Raw genomic sequence first — 24,736 nt, forward strand, 5'->3', positions numbered from 1 at the left:
TAGGAGGCTCCCAAACAGGACACAGTAGACCAAGGAGGACAAAGGCTGGGTGACATTCATAGGGACGTCCCAAGGCTCACATCTTGACCGTGCATTACGGACACTCTGCAAGGAACCAGAATGCCCTTGAGAAGATCACACAGCAGTAGAGAGAGAAATGGCCATCCAGCCAAGTGATCAACTCAACAAGAGACAGAGAGGTCACAGTGCCCAGTGCCCTTCTCTGGCCCCGCACGTCTCCCCATGGTACTCCCCCTGCTCCTGAGCCCCTAGAAATCTCACTCTCTAATCTGGAACTCTCATCCAAACTTTTTTTTTTTTTTTTTAATTTTATTTTTGACAGGCAGAGTAGACAGTGAGCGAGAGAGAGACAGAGAGAAAGGTCTTCCTTTGCCGTTGGTTCACCCTCCAATGGCTTCCGTGGCCGGTGTGCTGCGGCCGGTGTGCTGCAGCCGGTGCGCCGCACTGATCTGAAGGCAGGAGCCAGGTGCTTATCCTGGTCTCCCATGGGATGCAAGGCCCAAGTACTTGGGCCATCCTCCACTGCACATAGCAGTGAGCTGGCCTGGAAGAGGGGCAACCAGGACAGAATCCGGCGCCCCGACCGGGACTAGAACCCGGTGTGCTGGCGCCGCAGGCGGAGGATTAGCCTTTTGAGCCACGGCGCCAGCCTCATCCTCACTTTCTTCTGAAGGTACCTTCAGGGTTCCAGCAGTAGCTGGCAGAGGAGCAGCCTGTTCCTGGTCCCAAGCCACCCCCCAGCACCCACCACTGGGAACCAATCCTGCGAGAAGGAGCCCTGCTTCCTGCAGTGCCACATCGAGCACTGCCAAAACCTGCTCCTCTCCTCCTCTGGCTCACCTGGGAGCCCATGACCTGCCCAGAGCAACCTGACGGCTCCAGGAAGTGGCCCTGCCCAGATCTGGACACACTGTGCCCTGAAGTCCCTGGAGCACCCCCAGTTCCCATCACTGCGGGCAGCCTCCAGCCAGTCCTAGGGCTTGCTGTGAAAGTGGTGTTCACAGGGTTCCTGTCACAAATCAGCTTGGGCAGCAGCATTATTCCTGGGGCCCACCACGCCCAGACAGCACAAGCTTCAGGAGGGAGCAGTGACGCATCTAAGGAAGGCACAGAAAGCAGCCTCCCGCCAGGACTTGTGACTCAGCCACTCTACCTGTAAGAACAAAGAAACGAATGCTGACTGCCTCCTAAGTACCTGGCATCTTATTGCTACCTTTGACCTAGATAGCAACATCTCCATTTTACAGACACAGAAATTGACACTGGAGCAGGGTACATAGATAGCAGGCCCAAGGTGCAACCCCAGGGGACTCAAATGCCCATCTGATTCTTGCACTGGTTCCTCTAAATCCTGCAATGTTCCATGCCTTTTCAGTCTGGAGAAAGAGCTCAAAGACTTTACACAGAACCAAGTCAGCCACGACCCCAGTGGAGAATCAGACGTGTGTTGGCAGCTCTTAGGCTAGGAGTGGACACCTCTGTCCCAGCCACACAGAGTCTACCTGCTGTGTAGCCCTCCATATCAACAGGTTGCACATCCACATACTCACCCAACCTCAGGTCAAAAATATTTTTTAAAAATTTCACCTACAGAGAGGACAGCGCTGTGGGGTAGCAGGTTAAGTCACCGCCTACAGTGTCAGCATCCCACATGGGTGCTGGTTCGAGACCCAGCTGCTCCACTTCCAATCCAGCTCTCTGCTATGGCCTGGGAAAGCAGTGGAAGATGGCCGAAGTCCTTGGGTGCCTGCACCCACGTGGGAGACCCGGAAGAAGCTCCTGGCTCCTGGCTTTAGAACTGCGCAGCTCAGGCCATTGCCACCAATTGGGAAGCGAACCAACGGATGGAAGACCTCTCTCTCTCTCTGCCTCTCCTTCTGTCTCTATGCAACTCTGACTTTCAAATAAATAAATAAATCTTTTAAAAAAATTTCACCTACAGTGAACATATATAGACTTTTTTCTTGTAATTACTCCCTAAACAAAACAGGTTAACTAATTACATAGCATTTGCATTGTATTAGCTATTATAAATACTCAAGAAACAACTTAAAGTAAACAGGAAGATGTATGGAGGTTATGCATTTTATATAAAGTACATGTCGGCATCCGCAGATTTTTTTAAAAACTTATTTTCTATTCATTGTTTCAGTTTATCAGGAAGGCAGAGACAGCTCCCATTTGCTGAATCACTCCCCAAATGCTCACAACACCCAAGGCTGAAGCCAGAAGCCCAGAGCTCAATCTGGATCTAATAATAAAGTTGGAAGGAAAAAAATACTCAATTTCTCTCTGATTTACAAAAAGTGTCATCAGAAGTGAATGTTCGGGTGTAGTAACAACAGGCAAAGAGAGAGAAAGGGGTCAAGTGCTGACTCCAGGTCACAGAAGGCTGGGCATCAGATTTCATTCAAAACGACTGCGGTGGCCACCTTCTACGGGTCAATTCCAGCTCCAGAAAATCCCTCCCCTCTTGACCACTCATTTACAGAAGACTGACTTGAAAGCTCTAATCAAAGAAAAACAGAAATGTTACTTCAGTATCCGGCTTTTTGCCAATATCTGAGACATCTCTCTTCAAAGAGATCCATCTCATTCACCCTTTGGGGAACACAAGCTACAGCCTCACAGCCACCTCCGGTCACAAGTTACACAGCCAAGAAAATAACCGAACTCAGGATCCTGTGGCCTTTCTAGAGTGACCTGAGTATTCTTTAAAATCCCAATATTTATTTATTTGAAAGGTGGAATTAGAGAGACAGAGGGAGAGACAAAGAGAAATCTTCCATCCACTGGCTCATCCCCAAATGGATGCAAAGACCAGGACTGGGCCAGGCCAAAGCCAGGAGCTTCATCTGGGTCTCCCATGTTGGGACGGGAGCGCAAGGAGTCGGGCCACCCTCCATTGCTTTCCCAGGCACACCAGCAGGGAGCTGGACTGGAAGTGGAGCAGCTGAGACTGGACCCAACACCCATATGGGATGCTGGCATCCCAGGCTGCAACTTTAGCAGCTAAGCCACAACACTAGCCCCTGGCTTAGTCTCTTCAACAGAAAAACCCTGTTTCCCCTCTTCTCAACCTGTGAGCCTGACTTCATCACAGCCTGCCACACAAATGAGCCCATTTTTTAAAATATAGATGAAACTGTATACATCTTTTTTCTTAAGATTTATTTAGTTATTTGAAAGGCAGAGTTACAGAGAGAAAGAGGAAGAGAGAGAGGGGCGTCTCCCATCCAGTGGTTCACTCCCCAAATGGCACAACAGTGGAGCTAGGTTGATCCAAAGCCAGGATCCAGGAGTTTCTTCCAGGTCTCCCACTGGGGTGCAGGGGTTCTGCTTTCTTAGGCCATAACAGAGAGCTGGATCAGAACTGGAGCAGCCGTGACTCCAATGGGCACCCAATTGGGATGCCGGCACTGTAGGCAGCAGCTTTACCCACTACACCACAGTGCCGGCCCCTCAAATGAGCCCATTTTGCAGCCTCATTTGAAGATAGAGCCAACTAACAAAAGTTTTCAGGTGTAGAAAATACAGATGATTTCATAGTCATTCAATGAACAGGCATAGAAATTCCACTACGTGCTGGCAATGTAAGAGGACAGGGGTATACGTGAGGATCAAAAAGCAATGAATTAGAAGTCAGAAAATGTGGACATCCCTCTGTGGTGTCCCTAGCCAGAGTCCCTTGGGGGGAGTGACTTGCCTCCTCTGGCAGCCAGTGCCACCAAGAGCTCAAACAGGTGTTATTCATCCCAGCGTCCCAGTGTCTAAGAAGAGGCAGGCACGGGCAGGCATGCTCTGATTATCAGTGACTCAGCCCGACTCTTCAGCCCCTAGTGTCTACTGAAGGAGACAACAAAGTGGTTGGGATTCGAAATGAATCAGATACGCACTTCCTAGCAGCAGCTTGGCCACCATCTGAGGGCTATGAATCTTTTCCCAAGGCACAGTGAGCAACACAGTCTGGGGGCCCCACACCCTAGGTCTGAGCGTGGGCCTGCCCATTAGTACTGCATGGCCTTGGACAAGTTATGTGGTCCCTAAAACCTTGGTTTCCTACCTATTAAATGGGGGAAATGATAATGCACCCTCTTCACTGGGTTTTGGTGGAGGATTAAGAAAGTTAATATAAGGAAGCACCTAGCTTCCCAGCTTGGCACACAGTAACTGCCCATGAACGTGTCCACAGGACACCCAGCCCTGAGGCATCCCAACACTGCAGCTAAGCCCTTCACGTTCTCACTCTCCGTCCAGGCCCTCCCTACGCCCATTATTTGCTCCACAGCTAGAGTCCAGGGCAGGTGTGGAAATGTTTCTTTCAAGGAAGAGGGGTGCTCACTCTCATTTTGCTAGAAACACAATAGTTCAAGACTGTTTTCTTGCTCTGCTTTTGATAGACACAAATACCCACATCTACCTATGCTAAAGAAAAATAGGATGAACTTGTGTACAAATGGCAACTGCCACCCGACCAGCACAGGGCCCAGAGGTGGGGGGCTGGGAGAGGGTGCTGGAAAGAGGCCAGAATGTGGAAAGGGGAGGAGAGCAGGGGGAGAGGCAGCTGCTTCTCAGCTCCAGCCAGACTGATGGGACAGAGACCTGCCTGCCACACCTCCCATGCTCCCTCCTCTCCCTCATCCCTCATCCCTTTGACAGGTCAGGGACTGTATTCTCAAACACAGGCCCAAGAAAGCCCTGTGCTGTGGCCCTTTCGGCTCAGAGCAACCTCCCTGGTCTAGACTCCCTGCCAGCCCACTGAGTACTGCAGACACTGGAAGGCCTTACCTGCACCCCAGGGCGACCTAGGAAGGCGCTCCAGCCTCCCGGGGAGAGCTTATTTCACATGCAAACTCCTCTCCCCAGGCAGATGCCGAAATCCCAGGGGGAGGAAGCTGCTACGCTCAGAGAAACCTTGATCCTGTCTTCATAAAAGACACGACCCAGCCCAGCAAAGCCACCTGAAAAAGGGGGGCGCACCTGCACCCCAGACAGCTCCTCTCAGTCTAGAGACAAGCCTGGCACTCGAAGCCTCAACACAGCCCACTGCCCCCACTCCCCAGACACCAGCCCTTAGGGGTCCCCACTGCCGAGGCCTCCACCCTCAGGGCTCAGCAGGCAGACTCAACCCAGGGTGACAGCAGGACTCCTAATGACACTTTGGTTTCCCCTTAATAGGCAGCCTCCTGCACTGCTGACAGCTGCCATCCTTAGGGAAGATTCAACAGCTAAGGAGAAGAAAGGGAGAGGGAGAGACACAGAGTGAGGTGGAGAGACAGAGGGAGAGAAGCTTGAGTTTAAAATAGTAAACAGAGTCAGGGACATTTGGGGTTAAATTCCAGACATCCTGCTTTCTAGCTATGGGACACTGAGCCAGTATCTGCTCTTATTAGACCCTCAGTGTCTTCAACCATGAGATGGGTCTAAGGACAACATCTCAGGGCTGGGACGGGCGTTGACAGCATCAGTGTGCACTGTGTATGTTGCATGGTGCCCAAACACAGGTGTGACGTTCACACCTGCTTACTCATGGTAACCAGGTGGGTTCTCAAAGTCACTTCAAGATGCTCACAAAACATGGGAGACACAGGATACTGGCAGGCTCCCTCTGCAGCCCTGCCGGCAAACCCCGCCCTTCCCCCACCCATCATTCTTCTAACTCCGCTGCTCCAGGATTCTTCAGGATCCCGGGAGGCAGACTGAGGTTGAGGGATATTTCTCCGAGTCCCTGGCACCCATGCCCAGGCCTGGAAAGTGAGAGTGGTGCAAGAACTTTCAAGGGAGGCCGGCAGCAGAGGGGGTCAAACACCAAAGTGGGGTCCCCTGAAATGCTCCGAGGGACAGGAAAGCCCAGGAGGGCCCCACAAAGGGCTCACTGTGGAGGACCGGGCCTTGCCATGACTCAGAGGCTGCGCGGCCAGGCCAGGGGATGACTCAGCAGCCCCAGCACACAACCAGGCCAGCCGCTCGCCCCTGAGCTGCCTCCAGAAGCCGAGGGTCCCGTGCCAGGCAAGCCGGCTACGAGTCAGCCCAGAGGAATGCCCCCCTCCCGCCCGCCTGTGCCCACTGCCGGCAACTCACGCTGCTGGCATCTCAGCGGGGCCACGTGACAGCCCTGTCGCAGAGCCAGGGTAAACAGGCGGGAAACAGGAGCCCTGCTTCCCGGCCGCCCAGGGGGTGAGGTCATGCCTGCGGCAGGACTGGAGCAGGGCAGGCAGCCCCTGGGACAGGAAACGGCCCACTGCGGCTTCTGGAGACGGAGGGAGACTCCGGAGCCAGGGAGAGAAACGCTAGGGGTTGGGGCTACGAGGAATGGGAACCTGGGGTACCAACGTATCGATGTGTTCAGAGGCTCAGCTTGTCCATCCCTCCCTATGCTATGCTACCCAGCTTCACCTCTTCCATGCGGCTCTCCTAGGGTCTTCCACGGCCTCCCCAGCGCCCTGGGCACCAGCTCACTCTCTCACTGTTGCCTCAGGTTGGTGCCCCGGGAGGTTACATCTTCCTTCCTCTCCCGGAGCCCAGGGCTCATTCGCCGTCCACTGTGCCCTTTCACAGCTCTGGCTGACAACACCATCTTGACCTCCTGTCACCTGATTGTCCCTGATCTGAAATCTGAACAAAGCAAGAGAGAACTCTGCTTTCTCTCCCGGAAAGCACTAAGCCAGCCAGTGTCACCCTTGGTCACTGTTTCCTGAGCACTAGCTCCAAGCCAGCTGTGTTTGTTGCAAGATGCCATAGAAGCAAAGAAGACCAGGACCCGGGACCCGTGTGCCCACAAGCCCTGCTGTCTAAGAGAAACAGCCAAGCCATCAGAAGCCATTCCCTGTGGCCAGAGTGGTGGAGAGTGGTGGGCAGAAGACAGAGAGTGAGGCGAGGCCAGGCCAGGCTCCAGGAACAGTGGCAATGCACAGCAGCAGCAGCCCTCGTTGACTGAGACCTCCGCAGTGTGGAGGGCACTGCTGCTCTCGACTCTGACAGCAACCTTGCTGGGAGGCCAGACGCTGCACTGTGCAACTGCCCCACATTAACTCACGCAAAGTCCCAATCCTGTGAGACAGAAAGTGTTACAATTCCCTATTTCACAGATGAGAGAGCTGAGGCTCAGAGAGGTTAATATTGTGTCCAAGATCACACAGCTGGATTCAAACCCAGGCAAGGCAGTGGCAGAGTGCATGTACTTACCATCAGCCATCAATGCCTCCTTTCCCCCAAGGCTCCCAAGCAGGGGATCAACACACCCAGCAGAGTTTAGATGACTCTCAGGGGCCCAGGCTGACTCACAGCTGGGACAGTCACCCAGCCCTCCCACGTTCAAATACTCCTCCAGAGGACCCCTGAGCCACAGCCCCTCGCACGCGGATGCAGTTAGCGCTGTGAGGCTCATGACACTTGGCACACCGCGCCTGCCATGCTGGGTTGCAGTGGCAGTCACCGATGCTACAGTCTGGGATCGCACACAAAGCAAACATGACTCCTCACAGCCATGACCGCTGTGACTCAGCCCCAGGACTCCTGCAGCCAGAAATCAAGGTGGCTCCCTAGCGCCTCTGAGCCTGGGTATGGGCTATGCAGAATCACAGAAGGTCAGTGACAAGGTCCTCCTTGTCAGCTGCTGGCTGGGTTATGAGGCCGGGACTTCAGAGAGTAGCGCACAGCCAAGAGAGACCAAATCCGACAAAGCCAATGCCTGGAAGTACGAACAGTGCACGACAAGCCCAAAGACCGCTTGGCCCAGCCTCACCCCTGCATGGAGACACCGCAGCCTGGAGACCCTCAGCCTGGCTCCTGATGAATGACCGCCTGAGTCAAGCCCAGGCTCTCCCTGGGACTCCTGCTGCTGACCACTGAGACCTCCCCCTACTCCCAGACGCGAGTCCTCACAAGCTCTCAGGCCACAGAGGCCACATCCAGACAATCGCTGGGTTACAGTGCCATGGACTGGATGCCAACCAGATGAGGTTCTGGGCTGGGAAACATTTTCTCATCTAATGCCGTCTGCAGTCCAGATGGAGGCTATGAGGGGGAAACCCAGGGGCTAAGGACTGAGTTTGCCTTAGAAACTCAAGATTATCTGAATCCACAGCCCCATCCTTACCATACAACTACAGTGCACCCCCCAAAACTGGGAAACAGACACCCCAGAAGAACATCATCCCAACATGTCAACCAGGGCATGGCTCACAGAGAAGCTCACGTGACAAATGAGCCCCAGATTATTCACAACACCCTGAATGCACCTGCAGCTCCCCACTCCCAACATTTATATTAAAAAAAAAAAAAAAAGCATTCCCACCTCAGACATTCTTGTTGTTATATATAATGCTTCGAAACTTTCTTTGTAACAGCATTTTTTAAAGATAAAGCCACTAAGACTGATTATTTCCATGGTTACCCACCAGTGAGTCCACACGAGAGACCAAAGGACAAAATTCACAAATCAATCTTACATTGTTTAATCCCATGTGTAGACACTAATTACATGCTCTGAAGGCCTTTGTGAGTTCCACAGAGTGCAGGCACAGTGATGACTCTTAGTATCACCAATGCTGGCTGGGCACGGGGTCCCACCATCACTGTATATCATGATACAATCACAGCACCCTGAAACCTGTAAAAACATCAGCTGTTTTATTATACTGATCCCTTTTAGAATTTCTGGGGGCCGGCATTGTGGCATGACGGATTAAGCTGCCACCTGCGATGCTGGCATCCCACATGGGTGCCAGTTCATGTCCTGCTGCTGCACTTCCAATCCAGCTCCCGGCTAATGACCTGGGAAAGCAGAAGACGATGGCCTAAGTGCCTGGACCCCTGTAACCATGTGGCAGACCCAGAAGCAGCTCCTGGCTTCTGGCTTCAGATGGACCCAGCTCCAGCCATTGCAGCCATTTGGGGAGTGAACCAGCAGATAGAAGAACTCTCACTCTCTGTCATTCTCTGTAACTCCACCTTCAAATAAATAAATAAATAAATCATCAAAAAAAAAAAAAAAGAGAGAGAGAGAGAGAGGCACCCTTTGGCCTGGCTGCCTCCCCCCAGGGTGGATGGCAGGGACTGTTTCCAGTTTCTCCCAGCCCCTGCCCTAGGCTGACCACACATGTTCATCCACACAGAGGCACACACAGTTCAGGGCTCCCGTTTCTTCTCCTACTCCCTTACCCGGCTGACACAGCCATTCTCCTGGCTGTGTCATCCAGGTATAGGGCCCTAGAGGATTCCTGGGCTCCTGTCTTTATCTGATAGAAAACCAGTCTTTCCACCTCCTGAGAACACCTTGTTCTGCAAGCAGGGGCCAGGCTGCAAGAGGTGCGGTGTCCTCAACAACTGCGAGGCAGGCCGAGCAGGCACCATACTTCTCCCATGCTTACTTCTGCTCCAACCCAAACCACCCTGGCCACACTGCAGAGATGTGGAAAAGGGAAAGGTCTTCTGAGGTCCAAGAACAGAAAACAGCGTGGCTGCAGCCTTGGTGCAACTCCGCCAGGCTTTAACCCTCCCGGGGCCCCCAGCCCAGCAGGTATCTGCTGCCTGCTCTCCACCCCTGCCCATGGCCTTGGCAGCCTCACTAACAATGACACACTCCTCCCACTGAGCCAGGCCAAAACAGAGCTCTCCACAGCCACTCAACCAGAGAGGGCTGGCACAGGGGAAACACTCTTGGCTACTCCCTTCCCAGTAGGTCAGGGGCCCTGGGCTCTGACCAGCAGCTTCACCTCCAACCCCGACTCCCTTTAATGTGTCCACACCTATGCCCTGGGCAAGGATTTCACTCCTCCTCAGGCTTGGAATCCCCCTCTCCCTGCACCCAGGCACGTCGCACAGGTCCTGGCTGTGCCCACACCACCCTGGGTCTGGCCAATTCTGAGAAGTGCTGGTCGAGTACTCTGTAGAACACCCTTTGGCCAGGATCTGCGGAAGTGTGTCAAGACCACGTGCCTTTGATAGGACGTGATGAGAAAGGGCGCTTTACTTCATTGGGCTTCCTCTCCTTAGCCCAACACCCCAGTCCAGGCATGAGAAGGCCACGAATTTTTTTAAAACATTCAAAATGAAACGCGTGCTACAGACTACACTCAACATTTCCGTTGCCCCCAATCTTTTCAATAAGCTCCTGGTTCAAAACTCCAATGATACCCAAAGAAACAGCTGGAAATTGCCTTCAGTCCCTTCTCTGCCCAGCCTCTTCTTCCCCCACTCCCCCCCCCCCCCCCCACACACACACAAGCACAGGCTGTGTTGGCTTCTTGTGTCCCTTACAGAGTTTGGGCAAACAGCAATGTTTGTATCCCCTCGGCACACACGCAAGTCCCACACAAAGGATGGCATGCAGCACCTGCTACACCACGCTGGCTCTGTTTTCTCCACGGGAGACCTGCAGACCTGCCCTGGTCTGTGCACACAGCACTTCCTCATTCTCTCCACATCTAGTCCACCGGACCCCAGGTCACTTCCTGAACCGGTCTTCGAGTCGCAGACGTCTGAGTGGCTCCAATCATTTGCTATCATAAAAATGTTACCAGGAATAATCTCAGGCACTGGCTGCTTTGCACAAACATCTGTAGGTCTGGAGAGGAAACATCCTGATGTCCCAACACGCGATTGCGAGATCAAAGGGTATCTGCATCTGTGGTCCGCATAGGAAAGGCCCTCAGAGGGCCGCGCCAACTTGCCTGCCCCCTCTGGCGACAAGTGCATGAACAGGAGAGGGTCTGTTTTCCTGCCACTGCGGCTACACGTAAGTCAGCAACCTGTGCATTATACAACCTAACAGTGGCAGTCTCCATTCGTTTTTCTCTTTTTATAATGGAGTAGGCTGCCTCAGGCTTAGGTAATCCGTGGGATCCCTTTGCCGTGAGCCATCTTCATATCCTAAAGAGCCAACTGTCACACGCATGCAAACACCAGCTGCCCCCTGATCTGTGGGTGGTGGGTGCTACCTGGAGATGCAGGCCAGAGGCTCCAGCCCTCAGAGTCCTAACTCAGAAGGATGGCTGCGCAAAAAGGCAGCCTGAGGAAGCATGCGTTAGGGAGCCAAGGCCAAGAGCAAAGATGACTCTAGAAAGGAAGAGCTCGGGCATGGCTGAACCTAAAGGGAGTTTTCAGCTCAAGGAAGTGGGACCCACCGAGGCTCCCAGCATCATCTGTTACTCCTCTCCATGGTTGAGAGCAGAGGCAAGGACCTCAGATGGAAGGAGCCTACAAGGGCTGAGCCTGTCTGGAAGGAGGGGAAGACCAAAGGCAGTCAGCGTGCACTTCAGCCAGGCCCCAACATCAAGCCCGGCAGTGCAGGTGCACTGTACAACACCCACCTCGTTCCTTTTCCTGGTAGTCTAGGACACTTCAAGAACTTTGTTTGCCTTTATGACCATTTGGTTCAGCAGCTCTTAAGGCTCCTCTCACCCGAACAGCCTTCACAAATGCCTTTCTGGTACTGGTGGAGTCTGGGCTGTGTACTTAGAAAGACTCTCAGGTGGGTGACTCTCATCGGAGTCTCTGGTAATGACTATGCCCCGGCCCCAAGCCCGCCAGGGGCCTCAGGAAGAGCAGGTGAACTGGCGGCAGTCAGCAATGAGCTTTACCTGCCATTCTGTTGGGGAGAGAAAACCACCGGTACCAGACGGATGTCTACCGGGATAATCTTGCGCGCACACACAGCCACCCGTGCCAGGCCTTGAGGCTGTGGATAGGAAAACGGACACTCAGTTCTGCGAGCGTCTTGAGTCTACTAAGAATTCTCCCTGAGACCAGAGACACTCGTGGTTCATCTGATCGATGACTCAGGCACCGGTTCTCTGGGTCACATCAGTTGCGTAACCCTATCTGGGAAGCCTAGACCTGCTGTGTGCTGGGAGGGAGAGGAGTTGCTGGACAAAGTGTTCGAGTCTAGAGATTTAGGAGTGCTCGTCCTGGAGCCCATCTGGCAGGTGAAGGCTGCAATGAGTCTGCTGTTCGTGCAGGCTGAAGGACACTACCTTGTCTGGCCACGCCCCCCACCTCCTGGCACACAAATGCTCTAGGCTTTCAGAGGCTGTTAAGCCTTTTCTGGGGCTGGCACAGCAGTAGAGCGGGGAAAGCTGCTGCCTGCAGCACTGACATCCCAAATGGGAGCTGGTCTGAGTCCTGGCTACTCTACTTCCAATCCAGCTCTCTGCTATGGCCTGAGAAAGCAATGGAAGATGGCCCAAGTCCTCGGGTCCCTGCACCTGGCTGAGAGACCCAGAAGGAGCTCCTGGCTTCAGATCAACACAGCTCTAGCTGTTGCAGGCATTTGGAGAGGGAATGATCAGTCTCTCTCTCTCTTTCAAATAAATTAATCAATTAAAACAACTAATTCCAATCATACCTCTTGAAGGAACCTTTCCCCATCACCCTGCCAACACCCCCCCCCCAACAGTGCACTTGCTAGGTTCCAGGCACCATTCCAATTAATCAGTGTCTATAAAAAAACAGGTCCCTCCCCCAATAAATTCTGTTGAATGGATGAGCCCAGCATTTTGAAGCCAGATAAGAAGGATTCTGTTCACTGTTAACACAGGAGTCTCTGTCCTGAAGCCTGGAAGTCAGGGAGGACTTCCCAGAGGAGGTGGTACCAGTTGCATTGTTAAGAAGCAAAGAGGGGCTGGCGCGGCCATTGGAGGGTGAACCAATGGCAAAGGAAGACCTTTCTCTCTGTCTCTCTCTCTCACTGTCCACTCTGCCTGTCAAAAAAAAAAAAAAAAAGAAAAAAAGAAAAAAAAAAAAAAAAAGAAGCAAAGAGGTTGGAAAGGTGGAGGATGGTGTGGCCCATAGCAGAATGGAAGCAGAAAAGCACAGTTCATGTGGCGTCCTGGATAAAGTGGACGACATCAAGCACACCTGCAGCGAGGGTACAAGAGCACAAGCTCCTATTATTTTTTTATTTTATTTTACAGATAGAGTTAGACAGTGAGAGAGAGAGACAGAGAGAAAGGTCTTCCTTCCGATGGCTCACTCCCCTAATGGCCACTACAGCCGGCGCTGCGCCGATCTGACGCCAGGAGCTGGGTGCTTCCTCCTGGTCTCCCATGTGGGTGCAGGGACCCAAGGACCCATCCTCCACTGCCCTCCCGGGCCAGAGCAGAGAGCTGGCCTGGAAGAGGAGCAACCGAGACTAGAACAGGTGCCCATATGGGATGCTGGCACCGCAGGCGGAGGATTAATCCAGTGAGCCATGGCACCGGCCCCACAGGCTCCTACTGATGGTGGCCTCAGCTCCCCAGCTGCTTCCTGCTTGCAATTCCAGATCCACTTTTAAGGCTGCGGTCGGGACTGCCTCCTCTGGGCAGCTTTCCCTTTAACAGGGGCACCGAGGGCAGCGAGGGAACGCAGACAGAGCTTTATAACGATGTAGACTCACATCAAGCAGTTAGAGAAACCAAGAACATCAAGAATCCCCTGCAGCGTTGGAGGGTGTGGCCGGGCATCCACCTGCTCCAAAGAAAGAAGCGCACAGAGCACGCTGCCCAGGAAGACAAGGGATTCCAAGCTCCTATGAAAAGGCGAAGTCCTCAAGAGCGGCTTTGGCTACCAGCGGCTGGGCTGTGACAAACCGCTTCCAGCTGCAGCCCTGAGGTTCATCCTCACAACTACTCTGTGGCAGGTAGGGCCCTGCTGCCCCTGCAGACCTCAGAGGCTCCTGACCTGACCTTCCGGCCCCCAACTACTCGCCCTCCACCCATGAACTCCAGGACGTTGGAAATCGCGTGGATCCCCGAAGGCCACCTCGTCCAACCTCTGGGAGAAGGCTGCTGGCTCTTGAGATCAATGCATCAGCTCGGGCAGGGCTGAGCCTCCTCGGAAGCAACAGGGTGGGTTCTGCACACTGGTCGCTGCCAGCCCCAGTCCGGCCTCCCTGGAAGAAGGGGACAGAAGATCTTCCAGGAAGGGCTGGGTCCAAGGGAGACCTGGCTTTCCTGCACAGTCCATTAATGCCACGTGGGAGCAGGCTGTGACACTCAGCTCAAACGCTCACCAAAACAGGTTTTCAGTTTTTGTCTTAAAAATTCAAAATTGCCAAAAACATGATCATGAAGACATAAAAGACTAGGGATTTAAAACAAACTTTTGCTACAACAGTTTAAAGGGACGTAAAACTTACATAGGTAATAAAAATGCAAATTTAAAAATAACAAAAATGAGTAATAAAACAAATGTAAGCAAATAATGAAATGATTTTAAAATAACTTAAAATGCATTAATATGTTTTTGTAAATGAGAATACAGGTATACACATGCCAGGGGCCAGGTGGTGGGTAATAAAATAATCATGGTGCTGAGAAGGACATGAGATCTGGACTCCTCCTCACACCTGCTGTTTAGCCTCTCATCATCTACTCTGACTTCCACTTAACTGGAGCTGGGACTGCCTGTCTCCCTTTTTTCCAGCCAATGATGGCTGGGTAAGGATCCAATCCTGAGCTGAAAGGGAGTTTACTGAGTGTGTATTATGTGCCAGGTACAAGCCAAGCGCTTCTCACCTTCCCCCCAACAGCCCTCTGGAGTACAGCTACGCCTTGATTTACACCAAGGTGAAGACCCTGGCCGGCGCCATGGCTCAATAGGCTAATCCTCCGCCTTGCGGCGCCAGCACACCAGGTTCTAGTCCCGGTTGGGGCACCGGATTCTGTCTCGGTTGCCCCTCTTCCAGGCCAGCTCTCTGCTGTGGCCCGGAAGGCAGTGGAGGATGGCCCAAGTGCTTGGGCCCTGCACCCGCATGAGAGACCAGGATAAACACCCGGCTCCTGCCTTCGGATCAGCGCAGTGTGCCAGCCACAGCGGCCATTGGAGGGTGAACCAACGGCAAAAAGGAAGACCTTTCTCTCTGTCTCTGTCTCTCACTGTCCACTCTGCCTGTCAAAAAATAAATAAATAAATAAAAATTTTTAAAAAGACCCAATAAACTTAGCTGAACACACTAAGTTGAAGATGCACGTAATACAACTCACCTATGGAAAATCCTATCTGAGTCACACAGCGCACTGCAGAAGGTCATGGCTTTCCCTGGTGACCGCAGAGGCCCGACTGGGAGCTGTGCTGCTGCTGCTGCCCAGCATCTCTGGGGAGGATGGCACTGCATATGGCTAGTCCAAGAAAAGAACCAAACTCAAGTGAGAACGCTGTCTCCTGAACACAACTAGGTATTGCTTTCATACCATCACAGAATCAGAAGAGCAGAAAGTCAAGCCATCACTAAGTTGGAAGCCACCTGTATACCGTCCCCATTTCCCAGACGTGGAGACTGAGACTCTAAGACAGCAAGCACTGTGCCCTGTCCATGCACTTCCAGAGCAAGCCCTGGGGCACAAAGGTGAAAAGGAGGACCTCAGCCAGCTAGGGGTTTCTGGACAGCTTGGTGGCTTGGTCACAGCGGCAGAGGGCCACAGATCCGGATGCTGTTGGAAGTGCAGCCCCTCCTCACTCACTACCCGATGGGAGTGCAACCTCCCTCCACTGGGCATCTTACAAGAACCAGTTTTCCAAGAAGGACTTGGCTACGGTTTGCCCTGGGAAGATGCCCACCAACTTTGCATTGCCTGGCTGGGCTGGACCAGTTCGGTGCCACCCTGTTCAGGGAGCCCAGCCAGATAGGAAAGTGCATGCCCTGCTCTGCGGGAGCTCGGCTGAGAGTCCCCACGGCCGGCCAGGTCCCGTCACGGCGTGGCCCGTGTGGCCAGCCCTTCCTGAGCATCCCACACTATTTTAAGGCCCACTGAGATCTAAACAGGATTTGCTGCTCACCGGGGACGGTCTATTAAAGTTTTCCACTGGAACAAGATTTAAACGCTGCAACTCAAAACATGGCTGGACAATGGGCCCTGATTATCAAGCATTCCAGAATATCCTCTTTGGAGACACGGCCCTCCTTTCTCCTTCCGGGCCTGTCCAGGCCGGCACGCATGCGCACGTAGACCAGGCAGCCACCTGGCCTCGGCCCGCGGGGCTGGCAGGAAAGGGCTTTCCCTCCACAAGTCGGCTCTGGGGCTCAGCCGGAGAAGGGGGACAAGGGGAGGCTCTCTGTCCACACCCCCCCTTAGAGAAGGCACTCTCCTGGTGGTGGTGTCCCTGATATTCCACGCTAACGGCTCACGCCTCCCTCCAGAGCCACAGGCGGCTGGGGTGCCCGCCCCTTGCCTGGCTGACCTCACCTCCCACCCCCTCGCTCCCCTGCTAACCCCTCACTCTCCAGGTGCTTCTCCAGCTGCCCCTCCTCCAACCCCAAACCACCGTCTGTGCAGGAAGAGACACTCAAGGATCCCTCAGTGGGTCCCCAGTGCATGCCTGTCAGCTGAATTCAGCCAATGAGCGGCAGCAACAGGTCAGAGGGCGGAGCAGACAGGAAGTGTGGGGCTCCCTCCACAGGGCAGTGGCTGGGTCACTCCACGCGAACCCCTCAGTCCCAGCGCTGGCAACACTGCCCACCCTCCCTATCATGCCTGCAGGCCCCTTCACCTTCCTGCACCTGTCTGTGGCCTCCACTAAACCCTCAGCTGACTTCCCACAGCTCACGCCCACCTGGGAGGTCCCTGTGCACTCTGCTGACTGCATTATCTGAGTTCACACCACAGCTCCGCCTTATTATTCGTGACCTTGAATCAAGTCAGTGAATCTCTGATACACACAAAAGCTATCAGAATAGCAGCAGGCACTCAGTAAACAATAAACAGAAGCAGTAGTTACTCCTGTTGCCACTGCAGTCACACCCTGTCTTTCGCTCAATGGGGCCACAGCCCAGTCAATGGGCTCCAGATGACAAACCTTCACATTCCTGAGCCCAGTGCTGCACACAACCCCACCCCCACCTACACCCCTACCCCCACCCCACCCCAAGGCTACTGCCTTGGAAAGGATAACCTTGGAACCAGTGTTGCACAGCAGGTTACACCCGGCCTTGCAAGGACAGCACATCAGAACAATGGCGTCTCAGCTGCTCTGCTTTCAATCCAGCTCCCTGCAAAAAGTGCCCAGGAAGGCAGCAGGAGATGGCACGGGTCCTTGGGCCCCTGCCACCCATGGAGGAAACCTGGATGGGTTTCCTAGCTTCTGACTTAGACCTAGTCCAGTCCTGGTTATTGGGTCCATTTGGGAGAATGAGTCAGTGGAAGAAAGATCTCTGTGTGTGGGTTACTCTGCCTTTCAAATAATTTTTTTTCAAAAAGGAGAGAACCATCTCACTCTGCATGCAAATTGTGTTTTAAATTCATAAACAGTCATGTCCCCTTAAAACGACATCTGATAGTCACAACTCCACAGCAAAGTCAAGGCATCCCAAGCCAGTCGCATCAGGCAACACAAAGGTTGTGGTCACTGTGGAGGAATCTGCATCCCAGAGGTGAGCTGGGCGCAAGTGCCCGCCCCAGGCCTGCCTCCCCCTCTCTGAACAGGACTCATCCTCAGCCTCCCAGGCCACTCTACAAGATGGGGAAGGCAGCCAGCACTCAGCCTGGCAAGTGCACAGAGCTCAATCAACACGAGCTTCCTTTGTTCTCCTTAGTAAGACAGAATAATTATTAGGGGAAACCCAGGACGTTAGACAGGGATAATATACACTAACATTATCCACAGCCTGCTTCAAACAATCTATCAAGGAAATTTTTCCCAAAGTACACTTTCCAAGAACAACCAGGGTTTCATAACTTCCCCTAACTTCTGGTCTTCACAACGCGATGCTCACATGATAAAGGGTCGTGGCAGCAGCAAGCCAGCCCAACCTTCCCTTTTCTCCACAGGTTGCCAGGGACTGGAGCCTGCAGTCCTCAGAGGGCAAGGCTCAGGCCGGGAGGAAGGAGCACCCACGGCCTCTCCTCTCTGGGTGGTGGCCCCAACCAGAAATCCAAACATCCATTGCCACAGCCCATCCACAGCCCTTCGGGAGGCACCAGGTAGCAACCACAGCTGAAGGAAGCGGGCCTGCTTGCCAGTGATGGAATGGAGCAACATTGTTGAGAGCTCCCTCTCAGGAGCTTTCTCTCAGCTTCTGGCCAGATGGTTTGCGTCTGTGCTCTGCGGTGTGGGACAGACCAGTGAAGGTCAACCAGAAACAACTGCTCACATCTGCTTCCCCGTCCATGAAGACGGCTTCACCTAGCCTGGAAGCTTCACTAAAAGGGGAGTGGATGAGGGACCATTTCCTCCTGCAGCCTGGAGGCACAAGGTGCAAATCCAAGCCCACTCCCACCGTTCCATCCCCATCTGCAGGGCAAGCTCCTTATTGTCCGTGTGCCCCAGTCTCCTCCTGTATAAAACGGAGACAATGTGGGAATTAAATGATTCGATGCACAGCCAGCTGTGCCTGCAACACAGCAGGAAGTACTCCATGAGTGGGAATCATTTTGTTGTTAGCAATCAGCACCACTTCCGTCTCCAGCCTCTGCACCTGTCTGAGTCTGGTCAGCTCCAACAAGGGTATTCCACTCCTCCACAATGAGAGGGCTTCAAAAGCGGTCACTCCGAAGTACAGGCTATCTGGTTCAGTCTGGTTCAGTCTTAACCTGACCCGGTCACAGCCTGCTGATTCAGCATCTCTTCACATGCCCTTCCTTCAAGAGTATTTCCCAACCACTCACTAAGAGCCAGGCAACACAGAGAGCATAGACAGAGTCCCGGCTGCTACCCTGCAGTGGAGCAGTCACACCGAAGCTGTGATTGGTGCCAGAGAGGAAATCAACAGCACTGAGTGACAGGGAATAATGGAGGCTGGAGAATGGACCTACTAGGTGACGTGGTCTGAGGAGGTGGACTGTAGTTGGGATAAGCTTTTCAAAGAGCTGGGGGAAGAGTGTTCCAGGAGGTGGAAAGCATAAGTGCAAAGGTCCTGTGGCAGAGAGAGTAAGGGTCAGGGAAGGAAGAGAAGACCGGGGTGCTGGGCAACAGGGGGAGCACAACTAGCTGAGGCAGGGAGCCAGGCAGGGCCAGGTTGTTCAGGGTTTTCAAAGAGTAGACAGTGGCAAGAGGAAGGTTTTATGGAGGCTTAAAGTACTGTGCCAGCTTGTCTGTGTAGAAGAGATTCTAAGGGAGCCACAGCAGAAGCAAAGTGACCAGGTAGGCAGAGACGACCTGTAAATAAAGGTGATAGTGGCCTGCACCTAGGGTGGAGACAGAGGGGAGGGGACTTAAAGGGAACAAGGACTAGGCCATGCTTAAAATGAGGTACAAAGTCCTTAAACTTCAGCATCACCATGTGTTTCTCCAAGATCCAATTCTTAGGCCTCACTGAAAGCTCTGGGTCTTTACCAGCCCTCTGGGTGACTCTGAGAGTCCCTCAACAAGACACCTGATAGAATTAATGAACGCACAGGTGTACGCCCCAGGGACTGGCCTCACACTGCTCAAGGGCCAGGCGGAGCCAAACTCCAAGATACTGAGATTTATTTGTAGAATGAAGAATTTGTCCATGGGGGTTGACATCCACTTACCCCGCCTAAGGCCAGCCCAGGTAAGTCTAGAGAAAGTGGGAAGCCAGAAGAAGGCACTAGGCATAGCCCAACAGGGGAGCTGGATTGGAAAGCAGGAGGAGCAGCTTTAAGGTGCCTGTGGCCACTTTCCAATGCCGGGCCAGGAATGCAGGCAATCCTCAGAGTCCTGGAGGCAGGACTGTCCAGTGGCAGAAAGGACTACGGAATGTCTGCTTCTCCCCAAGTGACCCATGCAATCCACCTGAAGCCCTCGGCAACCCTTCCTGGTAGGATGACCCCCGGGATTATGTGCAACCAGCAGGTAGCACAGCCAGAATCTGATGTGCAGAGGTCATAAAAAAATAACAACCTCACAGGCCTTGGGACAGACTTCTACTCACAGACCCTAAAGCAGTCCCTTTTCTCCTCATTCTTCTCAACTGAAGTGAATCTATCATCCAAAGTGACCCAGAAAGGCAGAGCCCAGAGCCCAAAACAGACAAGGAAATAAACAGGCAATCATAATGGCACTGCCCATCACCCCATCCTATGTACTCCCTGGTACTGAACAGGGGGAAAGAGCAGTTTCTGCTCCACAGGGTTTGGTTTTTGGTTCTGGAATATTATTAACAGTCACTACTGTTCATTAAGGAACTCCACAAATATCAAACAATGTTAAATAGCCTGCCCAATTTATAGAATTCTACTTACTTCATCCAAATGTATGTGGGTCTAACCTCTTCTTGATTGTCTTGACAACTGTCTTGAGAATGCTCATTCGCTCAAATAACCACTTTATGGACCATGCACCCTGTTAAACAGCACAACAAGAAGGACCATTAGTAATAGTTTGTATGTCAACTGGTTGACAGGCTATCTGGAATGCTGTTTAGAGAATTCTGAGATGGAATCCAGGCTCAAAGGAAAACAAGGTCATGATCAATTAGTGATGCCTGCTGTGAAGGTACCAGGGAGAAAGTGACAAGTGTGGCATGCATTTGCTGTCTCTGCCCTGGGAATACAAGGATGTGCACCTCCTCTGGGGGCTCACAATTTAGGTAGGCAAATCAAAGAAATAAAGAACCAAAAAACACCGGAATCTGTGCCCAGATGGGGGTACTCTCAATTTTGAGGAACAGGCTGAGAACAACACTTGACCTTCTTAAGTTGCAGCTGTAAAATGGGAACAATACCTACCCAGCCTATTCTGCAAACACACGGTGTCTTTAGAATGCACTGAGCTAATGGTTAAAGCCAGTACCAACGCTGACATTATCCCTGATTGAACCTATAGAGGATTCTGACTTGAAGAATCCTAACTTGCAAAGCGCAAAAGGCCCTGAGGAGAGAGCAAAAGTCAGGAGGAGTCACCCACATCTCCGGCTCACTTCGTCCTCACTGCTCCCGGGGACACACCCTTGCCACTCATCAGCACCCTCCTGCTCCCAGACCCAAGTCACTTCTGCGTGAGTCCTCATCCTGTCTCTTGGCAACACGGCAAATCACAACTCTCCTTTCTTTAGAAGTCCTTCTCCACTGGGCTCCAACATTTCACAGCCACCTGGTTCTCTTCTAATAAACTGCTCGAGTCCCGGATTTACTTTGCCCATCAACATGCAAGATGCCAGCACCCATCCAATCCTGAAGTCAAAAGCTTGGGAGTCATCCTTGATTTCTCTCTCCTCCTACTCCATATCTAATCCATGAGGAAGTCCTATTGGCGCTACTTCTTTCCACTTGCTTGGCTATCACCCAGATCAGGACACAGTCACTCTCAGCTGTAATAAAGCAATCTGGGCCGGCGCCGCAGCTCAATAGACTAATCCTCTGCCTGGGGCGCTGGCACCCGGAGGTCTAGTCCCGGTCGGGGCGCCAGATTCTGTCCCGGTTGCTCCTCTTCCAGTCCAGCTCTCTGCTGTGGCCCAGGAATGCAGTGGAGGATGGCCCAAGTGCTTGGCCCTGCACCAGCATGGGAGACCAGGAGAAGCACCTGGCTCCTGGCTTTGGAACACCCAGGTGCGCCGGCCACAGCGTGCCGGCCACAGCGGCCATGGGGGGTGAACCAATGGAAAAGGAAGACCTTTGTCTCTCTCACTGTCCACTCTGCCTGTCAAAAATATATATATATATAATAATAAAGCAACCTGGTCCCCTCCCCCCATTTCTACAGAGAGAGCTGCTGTTTCTCACCCCTACACCTTCTCCAACCACCACTCCGATCCTACCTTTCACTTCTGCCATCTTGCCCTCCCACTGTTCCTCACATAACCGGGCTTACTCCCATCTCATGTTATGGTTTAAATAGGATTTTCTTCCCCCAAATCATGCAGATGTTTAAACTTCAAAGTCTTGGCAGTCCCAACCGCAGCCTTAAAAGTGGATCTGGGGCCGGCGCCAGGCTCAATAGGCTAATCCTCCGAATGCGGCAGCGGCACACCAGGTTCTAGTCCCAGTTGGGGCGCCGCATTCTGTCCCAGTTGCTCCTCTTCCAGTCCAGCTCTCTGCTGTGGCCCAGGAGTGCAGTGGAGGATGGCCCAAGTGCTTGGGCCCTGCACCGCATGGGAGACCAGGAGAAGCACCTGGCTCCTGGCTTTGGATCAGCGCAGTGCGCTGGCCACAGCACGCCGGCCACAGCAGCCATTGGAGGGTGAACCAATGGCAAAGGAAGACCTTTCTCTCTGTCTCTCTCACTGTCCACTCTGCCTGTCAAAAAATAAAAGTAAAAATAAATAAAAATAAATAAATAAACTTCAAAGTCTTATATTAAAGATTAATATAACGAACTAATGGCTTGATCCAATTATGGAGCCTTTGGGAAATGAGCGGATTGGATTAGGTTGCTAGGGTCGGGTCCCATAAGCAAATCATGATGGCTTTGTCCAGAGAAACCAGAGGTTAGAAGAGGAGCGGGTTCCCTATGTCTTTCTGCTTCCTGGCTTATCATGTGACCTTCCCTTTGCCCACGGGCAGCCACAATAATCCTCTACTCTCACCAATGGCTGAATCAGTGGGACTGCCCAATCTTGTCCTGGAAGCCACAAAACTGTAAGCTGAAATAACTTAACTCCTTCCTAAAAACCTCTCCAAGAGGAGGCACTGTTGTGGCACAGGTTAAGCCACCACATCCCGTATCAGAGTGCCTGGGATTGAGTCCTGCCTCTGCTTCTGTTGCAGCTTCCTGCTAGCACACCTGGGAAGCAGCAGACAATGGCACAAGTACCTGGGCCCCTGGCACCCATGTGGGAGAGCCGGGTGGAGTTCCAGGCTCCTGGCTTCAGCCTGGTCCAGCCCCGGCTGTTGCAGGCATTCGGGGAATGGATCAGTGTATGGAAGCTCTCGCTTTCTCTCTCTTCCTCTCTGTCACTCTGCCTTTCAAATAATGAATAAAACTTTACAAATATGTATTGGTTATTTGAATTTTAAGGGAACAGAAGGAATCTTCACTGAGCTATTCTGGTTACAGTAACAAAAAGCTGACTGGAATACCATCCATAGCTCTGACAAAAGATAATCATAAAAATACAAGTACTGTCATCTGCTAGGATGTTATCTGCAATAGGCAGACGTCTGTACTGGGGCAAATCATGTCTCCCCAAAGTTCAGATCTCACCAGAACCCCACTGTGACCTCAGTGGGAAAGAATGTTCTTGCAGGTACAATGAGTTAAGACAGCGTTACACTAGATCAGGGTGGACCCTAAATCCAATGCCTGGTGTTACTAAGGAGAGGCGAGGACACAGAAACACACAGAGGGAGAAAAGTCACATGAGGACAGAGCGAGAAAGCGGATTGAGTCAACAACCAGCCAAGGATCGCCAAGGACCACAGCAACCACTAGCAGCAAGAGAAGTCACAAAGAATTCTTCCTGCCGGTCTGCAGAGGGAGTGTGGCCCACCAGACGCCTCGATGTTGGGACTCCGGTCTCCAGAGCTGTGAAGGAATAATGGTCTGGTGTCGTTCCAGGTGATTCCCTGGAGAATCATACAGCATCTTACCTGTGTTCTCCAGCCCACGTTCCAGGCCTGCAGAGCGGTGTTCCCGCCTCCTTACAGATAGGAAACTACGTGCCATCCCCTGCTCAAACTCCACACGGCCGATACGTGGCGGAGCTGAGAGCCAACCGCATGCAGTTCCGGGAAGCCAGTTATTTACACTCGGCCGATCAGCCACCCTCTTTTTAAAGAATGGAAATTTTTTAAACAAGGTGTCCTGAGAAGGCACACCTGACAGGCTTGCTTGCTTCAGAGACCTCTGGCTGCTCTTCTGTCAGCAGGTCTGGCAAGCTCTGGTTCCAGGGAGACAGCAACTGGACCCAGCAGGCAAAGGGGCTTCACATGCACCTGTAACATTCAGTTGTTGGGACCACCCACCTCATTTATACACACATTGATATATATATATATATACACACACACACACACACATGCACATTTTAAATATAGGTCAGAGGTTTTACTATATGCAACATGCAATCATTACTTTTGCTCATCACAGGGTCCTTTGTAGTCTCTGCCTTGAGCCATCATTATTAGACATGGCTCCAGTGCTAACAAGCCCACCTTGCGAACAGGCGTTCTGGGCAAAAGACCCAAAACTCCTGATCCAGTAGAGGCGCAGAACTTGGAACGGCATCTGGTGTGTAATTATTTTTAAACAGGAAAAAACAGCCCGTCTTCTCGGCTGCCCGTTTCGAGCAAAGACTAATTGGCCACAAGCACAGACATAAAAAAAGCTGGGCTCCAGACAGCCAGGCCCTCCTTTCGCTGATCTACTGCACTGGATCAAGGTAAAATAACTCCCTGGCGCTCTGTACATGGACTATCTTGCACGTCCCTTTCCCCACCCACATTTAAAGGGAACTTGGCTGATCGAGCCCCCCCAAATCACCAAGTTTTCTGAAGTTTCAATGAAAACAGAGTTTGTTTGCTTTCTCATTTAAATTTCAAAATACACTGGAGGCCAAGGAGAAATACCAACACCACAGGGCTAGTGCAGCCAGGAGGAGGAGCAGCCAGCAAGTGTCACCACCCCAGTTGGAAAACAAAAGTTCAGGCGGCTGCTGCTTTTTAATAAGAGTTTAAGGCTGTGGTTGTCAGGAGCTTATAACGCCTCACTCACTCAGAACCTTACAGGGCCTGTTAGCTGTGTCACAGCCACCCTGGGCCTCAGTTTCTCGCTCCTGTACAAGGAGGAACCAGATAAATGGTAGTAAGCCCTTGGCCCAAAGTCTCCTTTGAGAAGACAAGAAGAGAAAGCTGGCTCGACCCCAAGAGATGTGCCCAGGAGCACATCTGAGCAGCCT

The 24,736-nt window shown here is 52.5% G+C and overlaps 1 long non-coding RNA gene across 23 annotated transcripts in view; it reads right to left on the reverse strand.

Moving 5' to 3' along the window:
• The window catches only part of LOC133757518 (uncharacterized), a 261,209-nt gene that overhangs the window by 204,617 nt on the left and 31,856 nt on the right, over positions 1-24,736 (reverse strand). For 17 of the 23 annotated variants that reach the window (XR_009865670.1, XR_009865679.1, XR_009865665.1 and 14 more), the window contains one exon: positions 20,145-20,244. The exons of 1 other annotated variant lie outside the window; for it this stretch is intronic. This is a non-coding gene — a long non-coding RNA (uncharacterized LOC133757518). Of the gene's footprint in view, positions 1-14,987; positions 15,123-20,144; positions 20,245-24,736 lie in introns of all 23 variants that reach the window. 5 more of the 23 variants (XR_009865668.1, XR_009865675.1, XR_009865672.1 and 2 more) reach the window with 1 other exon arrangement.

This window comes from Lepus europaeus, chromosome 4 (assembly GCF_033115175.1).
Source record: "Lepus europaeus isolate LE1 chromosome 4, mLepTim1.pri, whole genome shotgun sequence".
Classification (NCBI taxonomy): domain Eukaryota; kingdom Metazoa; phylum Chordata; class Mammalia; order Lagomorpha; family Leporidae; genus Lepus; species Lepus europaeus.